This window comes from Stenella coeruleoalba, assembly GCF_951394435.1.
Source record: "Stenella coeruleoalba genome assembly, chromosome: 14".
In the NCBI taxonomy this organism is placed as follows: domain Eukaryota; kingdom Metazoa; phylum Chordata; class Mammalia; order Artiodactyla; family Delphinidae; genus Stenella; species Stenella coeruleoalba.
Genome location: NC_137160.1, coordinates 15,724,806 through 15,741,516, shown reverse-complemented (window position 1 = coordinate 15,741,516; position 16,711 = coordinate 15,724,806). Strand labels below are relative to the sequence as shown.

General features: G+C 43.2%; 1 protein-coding gene across 1 annotated transcript in view; it reads right to left on the bottom strand.

Moving 5' to 3' along the window:
* The window catches only part of CCBE1 (collagen and calcium binding EGF domains 1), a 524,308-nt gene that overhangs the window by 239,414 nt on the left and 268,183 nt on the right, over window positions 1-16,711 (bottom strand). The window lies entirely within an intron of this gene.

Here is a 16,711-nt window from a genome sequence, read left to right as displayed (position 1 = left end):
CTCTCCCAGGGCGGGAAAGGGACTGCAACCTACCCTTCCCACCTGATGTGGAGTGTTGGAGGAGCAGACCCGAAGGCCAGGAGCTTCCTCCTGCCTCTTAACATACTTTAGAATTCTCGAGCCCTGACATGGAAGCCACCTAAGTGTCCATCGACAGATGAATGGATAAAGAAGATGTTGCACATATATACAATGGAATATTATTCAGCCATAGAAAGAAACGAAATCGAGTTATTTGTACTGAGGTGGATGGACCTAGAGACTGTCATACAGAGTGAAGTAAGTCAGAAAGAGAAAAACAAATACCATATGCTAACACATATATGGAATCTAAAAAAAAGAAAAAAAAAGGCTCTGAGGAACCTAGGGGCAGGACAAGAATAAAGACGCAGACGTAGAGAATGGACTTGAGGACACGGGGAGGGGGAAGGGTAAGCTGGGACGAATTGGAGAGTGGCATGGACTTATATATACTACCAAATGTAAAATAGATAGCTCGTGGGAAGCAGCCGCATAGCACAGGGAGATCAGCTCAGTGCTTTGTGACCACCTAGAGGGGTGGGATAGGGAGGGTGGGAGGGAGACACAAGAGGGAGGGGATATGGGGATATATGTGTACGTATAGCTGATTCACTTTGTTATAAAGCAGAAACTAACACACCATTGTAAAGAAATTATACTCCAATGAAGAGGTTAAAAAAATAAAATAAAATACTTTAACTATTTAAAAAAAAAAGAATTCTCGAGCCCTGACACCTGTGGACCCAACACGTCAATCCTCCCTGACTATAATAAACCTTTTCAGTATTAGGTAGAAGAAAGGCATTCCTTTTGATGTGATACCCATTGTTCAGTAGCTGGTTTTCATTAGGTGGACTTTGCAGAATCATGTTTTTCCAGAAACAAGGCATAATCACGAATACTAATGGTCCTAGCCCCTGAGCTCCACCAACCTGTGTTAGGGCATTTCAGACTGGGAACCAGCAATCCACAGGCCCGGAGAAACCTAAGATCTTTTTGTTGGTGTTGAATCAGGTGTGAGTTTATCACTCAACATTTACCGTTCTCAAAATCTAATCCCAAGAGCTTTCCAAATTTTGAAACCATAGCAATAAGGCATTCAAATGAAACTGAGTTTAGTTTTGATAAGAGGAATAATGTGCTGTGAAGGGAGGGAGAAATAGAACCTGGACATTTGAGATAGTATTGGTCTTTGATTCAACAAATAAGTTCTGCATTTTAAAAGGGAATCTCCTTTGCCTTACCTAGAAAAAATATTGTCAAAATATTAATGATCATCCAGAGTTTTGTTTTTCATAAATGTCTTACTGAATTTTTTTTTTCAAATCTGAGAATAAGCAGTATGATTTAAATAGCTTATTTCATTAGCTCTTCTAGAGTTCAGCAGGTGCTCTGTGCGAATTGTTCCATTTGTAGATTTCTTTTTTCTTCCTTTTTTTTTTTGTGCCGAGCCGTGTGCAGCATGTGGGATCTTAGTTCCCTAACCAGGGAACGAACCCACAACCCCTGCAATGGAAGCTTGGAGTCCTAACCATTGGACTACCAGGGAAGTCCCTGTAGATGTATTCTTTTTTTTTTTTTTTTTTTTTTTTTTTTTTTTTGCGGTACGCGGGCCTCTCACTGTTGTGGCCTCTCCCGTTGCGGAGCACAGGCTCCGGACGCGCAGGCTCAGCGACCATGGCCCACGGGCCCAGCCACGCCGCGGCATATGGGATCTTCCCGGACCGGGGCACGAACCCGTGTCCCCTGCATTGGCAGGCGGACTCTCAACCACTGTGCCACCAGGGAAGTCCCTGTAGATGTATTCTTGATGTACTTGTGGGGAGAGGTGAACTGCCCGTCCTCTTATTCCTCCATCTTGACCCCTCTCCTCATTAGCTCTTAATGTGGGCTGTGAGTACCACATTAGCCCTAGGAGCTGTGCCCACATTATTTTAACTTATTTTTCATTGGCCTCCCAACTTACCTCCAGATTCATGGGCCATTACTATTAAATCTTTCTAGTGCTCAAATCAAACCTTTAAGTTGAATATGGATTTATGGCTCCCATTCTTCAGTCTCCAGATGTAACTAAATGAAAGTACACTCCTCATTGCCACCTCAGCAACAGCAGGAACAAACATTTAGTGTCTGTATAGTACTTGTGGGTCATTGCTCCAGTCTCTTCAGGGTTTTCAATTCATAGGATTTAATCAGTTTACCTCCAATTCTTTCATCTCTGTGGGAGCTAACTCTATGCCTTGCATAGAGTGAAAAATCAATAAATGTTACAGAAATGTTAACGTTTATCTTTATGGCAAATACTTAATGAATGCTTACTATCTGCCAGAAACTGCACTAAGCTCTCTGCACATATTAGCTTATTTATTTCATTTAAAAAATGTTCTGGGCTTCCCTGGTGGCGCAGTGGTTGGGAGTCCGCCTGCCGATGCAGGGGACGCGGGTTCGTGCCCCGGTCCGGGAGGATCCCGCGTGCCGCGGAGCGGCTGGGCCCGTGAGCCGTGGCCGCTGGGCCTGCGCGTCCGGAGCCTGTGCTCCGCAGCGGAAGGGGCCGCAGCGGTGAGAGGCCCGGGTACCGCAAAAAAAAAAAAAAAATGTTCTTACTGAAGTATAGTTGATATACAGTATTACATAAGTTACAGGTGTACAATACTGTATAGTATTCACAATTTTTAAAGGTTATACTTCATTTACAGTTATTATAAAATATTGGCTATATTCTCTGTGTTGTGCAGTATATCCTTGTAGCTTATTTTATACAACAGCGTATTGAAATACTTGTTTCTCCAGCCTGCTGGGCATCTAATGAGAGGTAGGTAGAAATATTTGAGGAAGGAGTCACTTACCAAGTAAAAAGATAAAACCTCATGAGATGAAGGCTTTTCTTTTCCCTGTTTGTCCTTCCTTCTGCCTGAAATGTGTATGCAATGACGGAGGGCAGCAGCCATCTTGTGACCATTAAGAATGATGGCCCAGGAGGCCAGAGGAACCCCACCTTTAGCAATTTTCTTGAGCCCCTCTGGCAGGGGAGTTCTGCCTATCTCCAGACTCCTATCTTCTGAGATAAGATTCTCACTCATTTAAGCCATTGTTTCCAGGTTTTGTTACCTGCAATCCTAACTGGTACCATAGCTCACATGCATTGAGTGCTACTATGTACAGGCACTGTTCTGGGTGGTAAATATACATTCATTCATTTAAGAGGAAATTAACCCAATGTTTTCATTTACTCTGCTGCTACTGTTTCATGTATAAGAAACAGTCCTCTTAACGTACTTGACTGCCTTCCCTAAAATAACATGTTGGACATCTTAAAAGCTCTTCTCCAAGTTTTCGCCAGTTATAAACCAGTGATGAAGCACAAAGGCTTTGGAGTCAACTGACTGGGGGGTGACCCCTGGTTTTCCCAGCGTGTGGTCTTGGGCAAGGTGTTTAGCCTCTCCAAAGCTTGGTTTCCACATCTAGATAAGGGAGATTAATAACAGTACCTATGCCATTTAAAATTTTCCATTTTAGAAAGAATTCACTGCCTGGAACCCAGTAAGGTCTCAATAAACGTGAACTATTCTGCTGACGTCTTTTCCCTTTTCCACTGATAGCAAAGAGAAGCCTAACTCAGCCCCATTAAATCAGTCACATCACGGTTGCATTCATCAAGAAACACAGTCCATCCCTTCTTCCCATCTCTTGTTTTCTCCTCAAGGTAAGAAAACACACCCAAGTTGCAGTCAGATTTGAACAGTGAACACTGAAGAACTCGTGACTTCATAGTAATGTAAACTGCCCGACAGTTTTTAGGTAAGTAGCAGATAGTTTATGAATAGCCTCAGAGTCATGCCACAGATTTGGAAAGAGCAGAGCTAATATGACTAATTTGGTCTATTTTAATTGTATTACAAATGCTATAGTAGTTAGTGCTAAAGAATTTGCCAATTACATTTAAAGTTGCAATTTAATTTCTTCATGGTTACCTTTTAGTCAATGAATAAAATATAGGTAAGAATTGCCTTGGATGCAGTTTAGGTTAGGACAGAGAAGGGAGAATGATGCTATATTTGACACAGTATGTGTCGACATCGGTTGTCTATGTATTAATATGTCATGTGTGGCTTAGGTATCCATAAGCTATCAAATAATATTTGTCTTAAGCAGTCGGTGTATGTGAAGATACTTTTCTTGGTCCTGTGATGTTTAAATAGACTAATTGACTCCATTCCAACCTTTAATATATAATTTTAAATTTGGAATTTCACCAAAATGTGAGATTTTGGTAACACGTAAATTCCATCTTGGTAAATGTAAAATTAGGCCTGACACTTGAAAGAAGATATGTTGTTCACCATAAAACAGAACTGTTTAACTTTTCTTCATATATGAAAAGGTCAGTCATAATATGACCCTTTATACTTCCACTGGGACAAAACATTATCTTTCATTCCTTTGACAAATTCAAGGTAAAGTTAAGAAGGGGAAAAAAGGAAAGAAATAGTTGGCAGGAGAACAGAAAGCAAAAGGAGAGAGAAAGAAATGTTTGGAGAGGGGAGGAAAACGTTCTTATCTGAACTGTGATAGCCTGAACCATTTTTGACCACAGAATAAATATTTGTAGATACTGATTTCCCAATGCAAAATGACAAAGACCAGTAAAGGGAGGTTAAGCAAAACACTTAAATTGGGAGTCAAAGTTCGATGTAAAGAAAGGGGACATTAACATAGATAGGGAATAATCGCAACCCTCCACTATATATTAAAGAAGAACCAGAGCTTTTAGGAGTTTATTTCTCCATTCTCTGGAGATAAAGTCTTTTGCACACATTTGGAATGCTGGAGCGTATTCAATATGGAAACTGAAAGAAATCTCAGTGACATGTGAGGCAATAACAAAAATTTGTCAGCTACTGGCTAGCTCAATAAGTAAAGGATTTTTTATTTAATTCTTTCAAAGTTGTGGCACCCATGGCAAGATGATGCTGGAAAGAGAATAATTTGTTAATAGCACATCTCCAGCAATGCAAATCTCCCACCAGACCAAAAAAATGCTTTCAGCAATTTAGGTCAGAATTAGGGGTTTTTTTTCTCTCCTCTCTCCAGAACAGCACGCATATAGTAAAGCCATATTATTTCAAACTTCCCACTTTATACAAAATTAAATTCCAGGTGAATTAAAAATCTACACGTGAAAAAGCAAAATTACAAATCTTTTAGAGGAAAATATAAGTGAATATATTTATGACTTCAGTATAGGAAAATATTTCTTTCAAACAAACACAAAAGCTCAACCCACAAGGAAGAAATATGGATATACTCACCTACTGAAAATTCACAAAAACTTTTATTCAACAAAAGGCACACTAAACAAAGTGGAAGAAAATGTCACATACAGGAAGAACATAATTTCTATGCATAAATCTGGCAAGGGATCAGTATCTAGAACAGAAGAAGAACTCCTTGAAATCTATAAGAAAAAACATACATCCCAATTAAAAAAGAAAAAAAAAAAGGAGATTACAATAGGCCATTCCCCCAAGAGGAAATCTGAATTGCCAAGAAATAAATGTTAAGATTTAGCCCAAGTAATGTGAATTAAATCAGAGAAATTGAAATTAAAACAATGGGGTACCATTTCCTAGTTATCAGACTAGTAAAAATTTAGAAGTATGATAATATCAAATACTGGCTAGTATATAGAGAAATGGGAACTTCCAGACACTCCCCTCACCAAAGGCACATATTCTTGTTAGCAAAGAGTCGGGGATGAAATCTATAGTCCATGAGACACTTCAGTAGCTTTAGAATTCGATATGATAATCCTTATTTTTGCTTAAGCTAGCTGGAAAGGATTCCACTTAGCTGCAGCAAAACTGGTGTTAAAACTACGGTTACGTGTCAGTTCTTTGCTTGCATTCGTGGAACCTCATAATGACGTCGAATCAATTGTATTTGAAAATGGCATTGTCTGCTTGCTTCTTGAATGCGATTATCCATTCATGCATGCACGCGTTTACTCCTATTTACTCATCAAATATAATTGAGTGCTCCCATATATATGGAATCTAAAAAAAAAAAGGTTCTGATGAATCTTGGGGCAGGACAGGAATAAAGATGCAGACATAGAGAATGGGCTTGAGGACACGGGGAGGGGGAAGGGTAAGCTGGGACAAAGTGAGACAGTGGCATGGACATATATACACTACCAAATGTAAAATAGATAGCTAGTGGGAAGCAGCCGCATAGCACAGGGAGATCAGCTTGGTGCTTTGTGACCTCCTAGAGGGGTGGGATAGAGAGAGTGGGAGGGAGGTGCGAGAGGGAGGGGATCTGGGGATATATGTATACCCGTGGCTGATTCACTTTGTTGTGCAGCGGAGACTGGCACAGCATTGTGGGGCAATTATACTCCAATAAAGATGTTAAAAAAAAAAAAGAAAGCCACTATACTTCGAACTCCCAGTTTCCTCTAGTGCAGCGGTCCCCAAACTTTCTGGCACCAGGGACCGGTTTCGTGGAAGACAATTTTTCCACGGACCGGGCGTGGTGGTGGTGGGGGTGGTTTCGGGATGATTCAAGAGCATTACATCTATTGTGCACTTTATTTCTATTATTATTACACTGTAATATATAATGAAGTAATTATACAACTCACCATAATGCAGAATCAGTGGGAGCCCTGAGCTTGTCTTCCTGCAACTATACGTTCCCCTTTGGGGGTGATGGGAGACAGTGACACTGAAGTGTGTTGCTTATGTCCATCTACTCTGTAATCTCGTTTTAGTTGCTGTCACTGCAGAAAACCCTGCTTCACAAAGATAGGATGATGGAAATGGAAGCAGGCTTTTCAGTGCTTTTGTGGCAATCTCAGGATATTCCGCCGTGACTTTAATCCAGAACGTGCGGAGATTTGAAGTTGTCTCAAACATACTCTTAAGGCCACCGTCATTTGCGATCTCAAGCAGTTGATCCTCTTCTAGCACGGACAAAGTCGATTCACCAGGTTTATTCACAAATGGGTCACAGATCCATTCCTTCCCAGTTCAGGGGCTCTTTTGTGGTTGGGAAGTAATGCTCAAACTCTTTTGAAAGCTGAGATAGATGAGCAGTTTTGAAGGTTTCATGGTTTCGTTGGCTAGCTGGTTACCACATGTTGTACAAAGTGGGCTTGGAGAACGTGAATCACCTGTTGCAATGAACCTGTAATTTAAGTAGGACTCTTGGTTTTTCTTTTAAATGCAGCTTTCTTTTTGTTGGCAGCCTCAGAGTCTTCTGCTCTCTCATCATTGGGTCGTCCCCCTTTTCAAAGAAGCTCTCCAGCAACATTTGTTTTTTTACCCGTTTTGGCTAGGGTTAGCTTGTGGCCTTACCAAAACTGTGACTGAGACAAGTGCGCAGTGCAGGAAAGAGGCGCAGATGGAAGTGGTAAATAAAATAATGGGCGGGCCATGCGTGGACTAAAATAAGTGTCGAATTCTGACTTAAAGCCTGCCACCAGACGCAGCTTAACTGTCACTTGCCACTCACTGATAGGGTTTTGATAAGAGCCTGCGAACAATTGATTTATTATGGTCTCTGTGCCGTCAAACCTCTCTGCTAATGATAATCTGTATTAGCAGCCGTTCCCCAGCGCTAGCATCGCCGCCTCAGCTCCACCTCAGATCATCAGGCGTTAGATTCTCATAAGGAGCGCGCAGCCTAGATCCCTCGCATGCGCAGTTCACAGGTTTGTGCTCCTATGAGAATCTAATGAGGATGTTGATCCAATAGGGGGCGGAGCTCAGGCAGTGGTGAGGGTGATGGGGATGAATGGCTCACTCGCCCGCCGCTCACCTCCTGCTGTGCGGCCTGGTTCCTATCAGGCCATGGACCAGTACCCGTCCATGGCCCGGGGGTTGCGGACCCCTGCTCTAGTGGACTTTTTGTTTATAACAGCGCCTCCCGACTTTCCCTTCTCCTCAACAAAACGTTTCTTCTCCTTCTTTGCTGGACTTGCATGTGGTTTACTATAGTTGCGTGTCTTGAATTGCAGTTGTTTTCTGCTCCCAAATAAACTTGCTTTGCTGGTATAATAAAAAAAAATATTGAGTGCTCCGCTATACTAGAGGCAAGGTAGTAGGAATACAACTTCCTGGGAGATTTCAGACTTAAGCTTAAAAAATTGTTATAAAATGTTAATAGAGGCTTCCCTGGTGGCACAGTGGTTAAGAATCCGCCTGCCAATGCAGGAGACATGGGTTCGAGCCGTGGTCTGGGAAGATCCCACATACCACAGAGCAACTAAGCCCGTGTGCCACAACTCCTGAGCCTGCGCTCTAGAGCCCGCGAGCCACAACTACTGAAGCCCACAGGCCTAGAGCCTGTGCTCTGCAACAAGAGAAGCCCACGCACTGCAACGAAGACCCAACTCAGCCAAAAAAAAAAAAAAAAAATTAATAAATGGGATGCTTTCAGCTGCAAGAATGAAAAAACTCAATTTGAAACAATAGGGAAACCTGGCATTGGACAGAACTGTAAGTTAGAGGTAGGTAGGGCTGGGTGCAGGAAGGTATAAGCCATCTCTGCTGTGCATCTTGGAAATGTCTGTGGCCCTACCTTGCACTGACTTTGTCCTCAGGTTTCTCTCCAAGTTCTAAGACGGTGGTTCCTTCCTCATGTTCCATGAGAGATAGAAAATCTCTCTTCCAACCTCGGAATAAAATTTCCACCCTTCATTTGATGAGGTCCACTTAGGTTACATGTCCATCTTTGGAACATTAACAGTAGACAGGGGAAGACCATGCACTGACTCAGTTACTGGTAAAGAGCATGGGATTAGGAGGTGTGGTTAAGAGCCATGGTTCTCAAACTTTAGTGGGATTCAGAATCACCTGGGGAGCCCCACGCCCAGCCTTTCTAGATAACATAGTAGGCTGAGGATAGGATGTAGGAATTTGCATTGCTAACAAGTTCCAGGTGATGCTAATGATGTTTGTCTGGGGACTACGTGTTGACAATCACCGGCCTAGCAAATCATGGTCTATCCTAGGAGCTGAAGATGGGGTCGGCTCCCAAGCCACATGGGCTATATGTGTGAGGGGGTGAATATCTAACCAAAGCCAGGAGCTCAGTTCAGAAGGAAGAAAGTTGAAATGAAAGACTGGAAGGCAACCAACAATGTCTCCACTCTTTAAGCAACAACACGATAATGTCTTATAGAGTTTATAGATTACTAAGGATGCAAAATGAAAGAGTGATCTAAGTTAGGAGGATGTGATAACATGATTATAAGAACAAAGAGTTTTTCAGTTCAAGATTACACTATCGTTTAAATAATCAGTTTTTAGTCAACAAGTATACAAGTATATATACAAGTATATATATTCTTTTTCATATTCTTTTCCATTGTGGTTGATCCCAGGATATTGGATATAGTTCCCTGTGCTATACAGTAGGACCTTGTTTATCCATTCTCTATAATAGTTTGCATCTGCTAATCCCAAACTCCTAATCCATCCCATATCCCCACTCTCCCCTCCCCCTTGCAACCATAAGTCTGGAACAAAACTACTTTAAAACACTGTCAAAGAAAATCTCAGTTCCATGGGTAACCACTCCAAGATTTACCAAACCTCTCTAAAAGCAAATCACTCTGATGGCTTATTGAAGGTGCCACGGTCAAAGTCAATTTCCTGGTTTTTCCCACATACCATGATTAAGCTATGAACAGATGTAATTAAATGATTCTCATATAACCTTTCTAATAACTCCTATTCTGACTACTACAGTTGAACAGAATGAGGGCTGCGTGATGCCTTATACACAATAGATGCTTAAATATGGTTAAAGGTGGTACACAGCTGAGGAATATAACCATGAACACACAAAGCTGTGTATGTAATCAGTCAAGCATTCTGAGAGACTAGGATTTCAGCAGTTTGCAGACAACTCCTTCAGGAACCTGAATGAATTATTTGAGGTGCCGAATCACCAATGATGCGTATTTCTAATTCGATTCGGTTCAACTTCCTAAACACTTTTTGGATGGATGCCTGTGAGATTCCAGGCTCTGTACTATTTTGAGTTTGATACTTTAATGTTGAGGACTGTTAATAATATTTAAGATTTTAAGACAGGTTTTTTAATCTTCTGGAACTACACTCAATAATTTCATTATAGTCTAAATGAATAAAAACCTAGTAACGCTAAATGTACGCTTTCATGACAAATCTCATTCAATACCTGCACTTACTCGTATTTTCCTTATTTCCAAAGCCATCTCAAGAGGCATCCCATTAGGTGCATTCTAAGAGTCCCTCCTTTCCACTAATCGTGCTTTGAGGCCTGTATAATGTTAGGGAAAATACTACAGGGCCCCAACGTTTTCCCCCAAAGTGTTTACTTTGTTTTTTTAAAAATAGTTTCTTCCATTCTCTTGTTTGTCCATAACTGGTCCATGAAGCCTTGTAATTGTGTAAATGCATAGAGCAAAAATCTGCAATTATGATAAAAATATGTCCTTAAGTTGAAAGCATGAGTTATCGAAGACAAATGGGCGCGGGCTCCTGCGCCAGAATGAATCTGCTCAATATTGACATAGCGAATTGTCCGGAGGAGATTAAACTGCAGCTCGAAAAGCAGGCAGAGGAACAGTGAGTGACAGGGGCTTTATGGGGGGGCAGTGCCTCCCAGTGGGAGAGTTCATCTTCTTCCTCAAAGAGACGCCTTCAGGGATCATGTAACTTGAATTCCCTGTGAATTCAGTGTCATCTTAGCTTGACCAGCTCTGGAAGAACATATTAACCTCCGCTTGTGATTTTCAGAAAACCATTCTAATTTAGCAAGTAATTAAGGGTCACATGCAGGATAAAGAGCTAGATAATCTTGGATTACCCACAGGAAGCTTTGTCTCCAAGGCAACCCCCCGATGGAGGGGCTGTTAATTCGAAGGCCAGTCGGTTAATGAACTGGGAATGGTAACTGGCTCTCAGACCCGGTCGAACCAGGGAAATGGAAATAACAATTATATTGCTATTGAATGATTCAGTGGTAGAAAATAAATGCTTCAAAAGCCAGCAGAGGCAAAACATTTCAAGAAAGGATATAATTGTCACTGTTCTGCTAGACCAAGCCTAGGGATCTAAAATTAGCTTATCTTGAATTCAAGCTATGCCAATCTTTATTTATGAATCCTCTGGTTTCAGTGCTTTCTATGACCTAATTACCCCACAGCCTCATTTCTCCAGAGGGGCAGCCTCAGTAACCAGACCAGGCTGGGAGAGTGGCCCAAGGGACCTTTGGAAGAAGAGACAAAAGTGGCATTGTCCATCAGAGTCTTTGATATCTCACGCTGGGCTAAAAAATAAGATGAGGTTGCACAGATGAGCACCCTAAGAGGATTTTTAGGCCAGGTTGGTAAAGGTGGAAGGGAAGCATGCAGCCGACCTAATGAGAGAGGCTGGGATAAGATGAGCAGAAAAACAAAGACAGCCCCACTCGGAAAACTCAGAGGGACAGAGTGGAAAATTGAAGTGCCCTTGCTGATTTCTTACGGCTCCTCTCTTTTTGTTTTTCCCAATGGCCAAGTTTGGGTCTTACGTTCTCCATAAAGCTTTCTACAACTCTTGAGCCCTTATTTACTTCTCTCCTCTAAACGTTCACTGAACCACATTTCACACTCAACTGTATATTCTGTTTCAAGGCTTATTAACAGTTTCACCTGCCCTGATTTTGTGTCTCATGGCTTGTAAGTCATGGTATATTTATTCAGTATTCTAGAAACATGTACTGAGACTCAAGGGTGAGGTGGGCACCATGCTAAATGCCGGCGATACAGAGATGAATAAAATGTGGTGTCTGACAGAAGGACCTCACAGTGAAGGGAGTGAAGGAGGCAGGTAAGCGAGCAGAAATGTGTCGTGAACTCTGGGAGGGATGTAACGCAGCTGGACGTACCTCTGGTGCCGTATGTTCTTGGATGTTCCGTAACAAGAAAGAGAGCTAGTGACACGAAAGATGATTTATCACCAAGGCCCATGGCATGGTTGATGACAACACCGTGAAGAAAAGTTTTGAGGACATACTGGCAGTGAAAACTTTTAGCTCATAATCACCAAGTCAAGAAAAAGAAGAAAAGCAGAAAGTAGTGAATTTCTGGGTTAAGGTAGAAAAGAGTAAGGAGCAAGGAAGATATTTTGGTGAAGATTTACTCTAGCCTCCTTGCCAGGAATATAAGACCAGCACGATGTGTTTTCAGGGTCTGCCGAGGTATACATCCTTCTGAACTAATTCTTCCATCAGGACGGATTTGAGTGTGTGAGAGAGGAAAGCGAGCCCAAACCGACCAGGTGTAGATGACAGGAAATGGAAAGAGAATTCCCTTTAAATGTGGCACTAAATTGGAAAAGGACAGGTTTCACAGTCATAGGGAACTAGTCTTAGGATTCCATGAAACAGATGTAAAGGCTGATGGGATTTATGAAGATTGGATGTTTATTTAGGAAACTGTTTTAATGATAAAAGAATGAAGGACCAATTTTGACAAAAAATGAGAAAGACCAAAGGACACCTATGGGAATCCCTTGGTGGTCCAGTGGTTAGAACTTGGCACTTTCACTGCTGGGGCCCAGTTCAAGCCCTGGTTGGGGAGCTAAGATCCCACAAGCTGGGTGGTGTTGCCAAAAAAAAAAAAAAAAAAGAAGAAGGAAACGTATCTGACAGACTAAAGCTCAGAATGCTCTGGGGAGGTGAGACCCAAGTAAGATCACTGAGGGAGAAGAAGCAGGGCGCCAAAGAAGGGCCAAAGAAATTCGGAGTCTTCAGGCCCAAAGGCAAAAACGAGAAAAGGAGATGTCAGCTCTACCGAGGGAAATGGAAAACACTTCCTTGTATAGTGAAGGCACTCGAGTGGGGAAAATGGACTGCTTTATTAGATGGGGCACAGGAAGCTCAGACTGCAAAGAGATGACTCAGCTATGTTCACGCAGCCACGTGAGTTTACAGAGGGAAATGGAACAGGCAGAGGTAAGGGGGCATCTTGTTTTCCTTTCTCTGAGTATTTGTAAACAGATATAAAAGCACTGGGGTGGGAAGGGAGGTGGACTGAGAGCAGAGACAATGAACACGCCTGTTGGGATGTACAGTCGGCCGTCCGCATCTGTGAGTTCTGCATCCTTCGATTCAATCAACTGCAGATCAAAAATGTTCGGCGAGGGGCTTCCCTGGTGGCGCAGTGGTTGAGAGTCCGCCTGCCGATGCAGGGGACACGGGTTCATGCCCCGGTCCGGGAAGATCCCACATGCCGTGGAGCGGCTGGGCCCGTGAGCCATGGCCGCTGAGCCTGCGCGTCCGGAGCCTGTGCTCTGCAATGGGAGAGGCCACAACAGTGAGAGGCCCGTGTACCACAAAAAAAAAAAAAAAAAATGTTCGGCGAAAAATATTCCAGAACACTCCAAAAAGCAAAATTTGAATCTGCTGCTTGCTGGCAACTATTTACATCGCATTTACATTGCATTAGGTGTTATAAGTATCTAGAGGTGATTTAAAGTATACGGGAGGATGTGTATAGCTTATATGCAAACACTGTGCCATTTTAGATAAGGGACTTGAGCCTCCTTGGATCTTGGTGTTTGTGAGGTTCCTGGAACCAACCCCCCTCAGATACCCAGGGTCGACTGTAGAGGTGAACTGAAGCTATTTGTCTGTTTAAATGATCTGGAGGTATGCAGGAAGATGCTCCAGGCCTGTCATTAAGGTAATAATTTATAACCTGCTCTGGGTTAAATTTCAGATGTGCATAGCCACAACTGAAAACCAGGGAGATGTGCAAGAAAGGCCTGAAACTGTAACCAACCCATTCATTCATTCAGTAAGCATTCATTGTGCACTTATATGTGTGAGCACAGCTCTAAGCATGAGGGAGAGAGCAGTGAACCAGACAGAGGAGGCCTTGGTCTTGTGGAGTTTTACACTCTAATCTGGGGAAAGAGACAATAAAACTACCAAGAAATTTTTAAAAAGAAAATTTCAGGGCTTCCCTGGTGGCGCAGTGGTTGAGAGTCTGCCTGCCAATGCAGGGAACACGGGTTCGTGCCCCTGTCTGGGAAGATCCCACATGCCGCGGAGCGGCTGGGCCCGTGAGCCATGGCCGCTGAGCCTGCGCATCCGGAGCCTGTGCTCCGCAATGGGAGAGGCCACAACAGTGAGAGGTCCGCGTACTGCAAAAAAAAAGAAAATTTCAAATTGTGATATCGATAAATGCTGCAAAAACAAGGAACAACAATAACAAAACAAACAGAAATGGGGTTGAGAGTGTGATTGGTGGGGCTGGGTGGACAGGGAGACCCGGTGCTTTAGGTAGAGGGCTCTGGGAGGGCCTCTCTATGGGGGACACATCTGATTGGAGGCCTGAGGGGTAGAGAGGCAGCCACGTGAGGATCAGGGGCAGAGTGTCCCAGGCAGAGGGGACAGAAAGCACAACGTCCCTGGGGCGGGAAAGGAAGCGCGGAATAACTGGAGTGTGACCGACGGAAACAGAATCTGTATTTTAACAAGATCCAAGGGATGAATGGGTGTGTGAAACTTTGAGAAGCACTGCTGCCATCATATTTGTGTTTTTAAAAGACTCTAAGAAAAACCTACGAAGACGGTTATAATTTTCTTTCTTTCTTTTTTTTTTCTTTCGGAACGCAGGCCTCTCACTATTGTGGCCTCTCCCGTTGCGGAGCACAGGCTCCGGACGCGCAGACTCAGCGGCCATGGCTCACGGGCCCAGCCGCTCCGCGGCATGTGGGATCTTCCCGGACTGGGGCACGAACCCGTGTCGCCTGCATTGGCAGGCGGACTCTCAACCACTGCACCACCAGGGAGGCCCAAACTCGTGGCTTTTTAACATATTTGATGTGTTTCATTTTATTTTATTTTTTAACATATTTGATGTGTTTTCATCCACTTCAGTTATTACCCTTAATGATGCTCAAATCATTTCGGTGCCTCCTGAGTCCTGTTGATACAGTCCCAATAATCTTTGATAGCTTTCTTGCTTTCTGAACTTTTCAAATCATGGAATCTTAATTTGCATTTCTTTTATTAGTAGTGATGTACAGGGGCTTTTCATGTATTTAACTGGGTGTATTTTGAGTTTGCAGCTAACCAATGCGTGGGCCAGGCAGGTGGTGGGCTGTTCTTAAGAGTACTGAACTGTAAACCAGGAGCGCTGTTCTCTAATCTTGCCATTGGGATGACATATAAGGAAGTCACTTATCTTTTAGGATCATTTCTTCCTTATCACATTGTGGGGGGAGGGTGCCTCTATAATCTTTAAATGTCCCTCTCAATCTAAAATGCTGAGATCTTAATTCCTGGATCTCATGTGCCCCTGAATTCCTATAAAGATGTTTATCCAATAAAGTCAATTGAGTAACTGTATTACAGAGTTCAATTTAATTTCTGTCTGGGAAAGTTATTTTACCAAATTTATTTGTAAAACAAAAAAAAATTGTTAAATCACATGTTCTGGTTTTTAAAATTATTATTAAAAAATATGGTCCCTCACAGATGTAGAGAACAAACGTGTGGACACCAAAGGGGGAAAGTGGCAGGGGTGGGTGGTGGTGGTGGGGTGAATTGGGAGATTGGGATTGACATGTATACACTGATATGTATAAAATAGATAACTAATAAGAACCTGCTGTATAAAAAAATAAATAAAATATAATTCAAAAATTAAAAAAAAAGAATATGGTCCCTGAATTGCTAGAGGCTGCATTGATTGACCCTCCCGCTTGCTCTTTCAGAAGCTGCAGCCACCTGGCCAATAGCTTGTCCAGCCTCCTGCTGAAGCATCTGCCGAGGCTCTGCAGATTGCTGCGCGCCCTCCCTCCCCCAGCCCAGTCGCCCTCCATCCTCAGGTTGCTCGTTAACTCATTAGAAGATGCTTTGATAGCAGCTGTTGGGGAGGTTCTGCTGTCTGTAGCTCAGGGTTTTCGAAGCACCTGCCTCAGCGTCACCTGGAGACCTTGGTAAACATCTCCTACAACATCCACCTACTAGGGCATCACACACGGTGCTTTTCTTCCACAGCATTTATCACAGCACCGGGAATCAAAGCACTACTTGTGCAAATCTTTGTGTAATGCCTGCCTCCTGCAGTGGACAGCAAGCTCCACGGGGGCAGGCTGTGTCAGATTTTGCTTCCCTTCCTAGCGCCAGCACTCAGCTGGGGCTTTGGCACCTTGCAGGCATCCCAGTATTTGCTGGATGCCGAATGCATGGGTACCTGAGTGACCAAATAAATCAATTTGATGGAGAGCCAACCGGACACACAGAGACTTTCCTCTTGATGTACGAATTGTCCATGTAAAATGAAAGAAGGATTTGTCCCCAAATTAGGGCTGACGTGTAGGTCTAGGTGTCAGTATATGTGTGTAAATGCACGTATGTGTATACAAAGGAGGAGCTTCGGAGGAGGTGGCTGGCCGGCTCCTGGTGCTGTGGGGCTGCGTGTTATTTGGGGAAAAGAAAGCACTGAGCTGGAAGGTCGAAGATCTGGAGTCTGGTTCCTCTCATGGCGGCCCGGGTGATTGTGAGCACATCACGTCTTCATCTGCAGAACAGTGGCACCTGTAGGGATCCTTTTAGTGCTGTGATCCTCAGATTCTGCGTGTGAGGAGTGCTGTCTCACCGAACCAGAGCCAAGGTGCTGGCAGGCTGCCCTCTCAGCCCA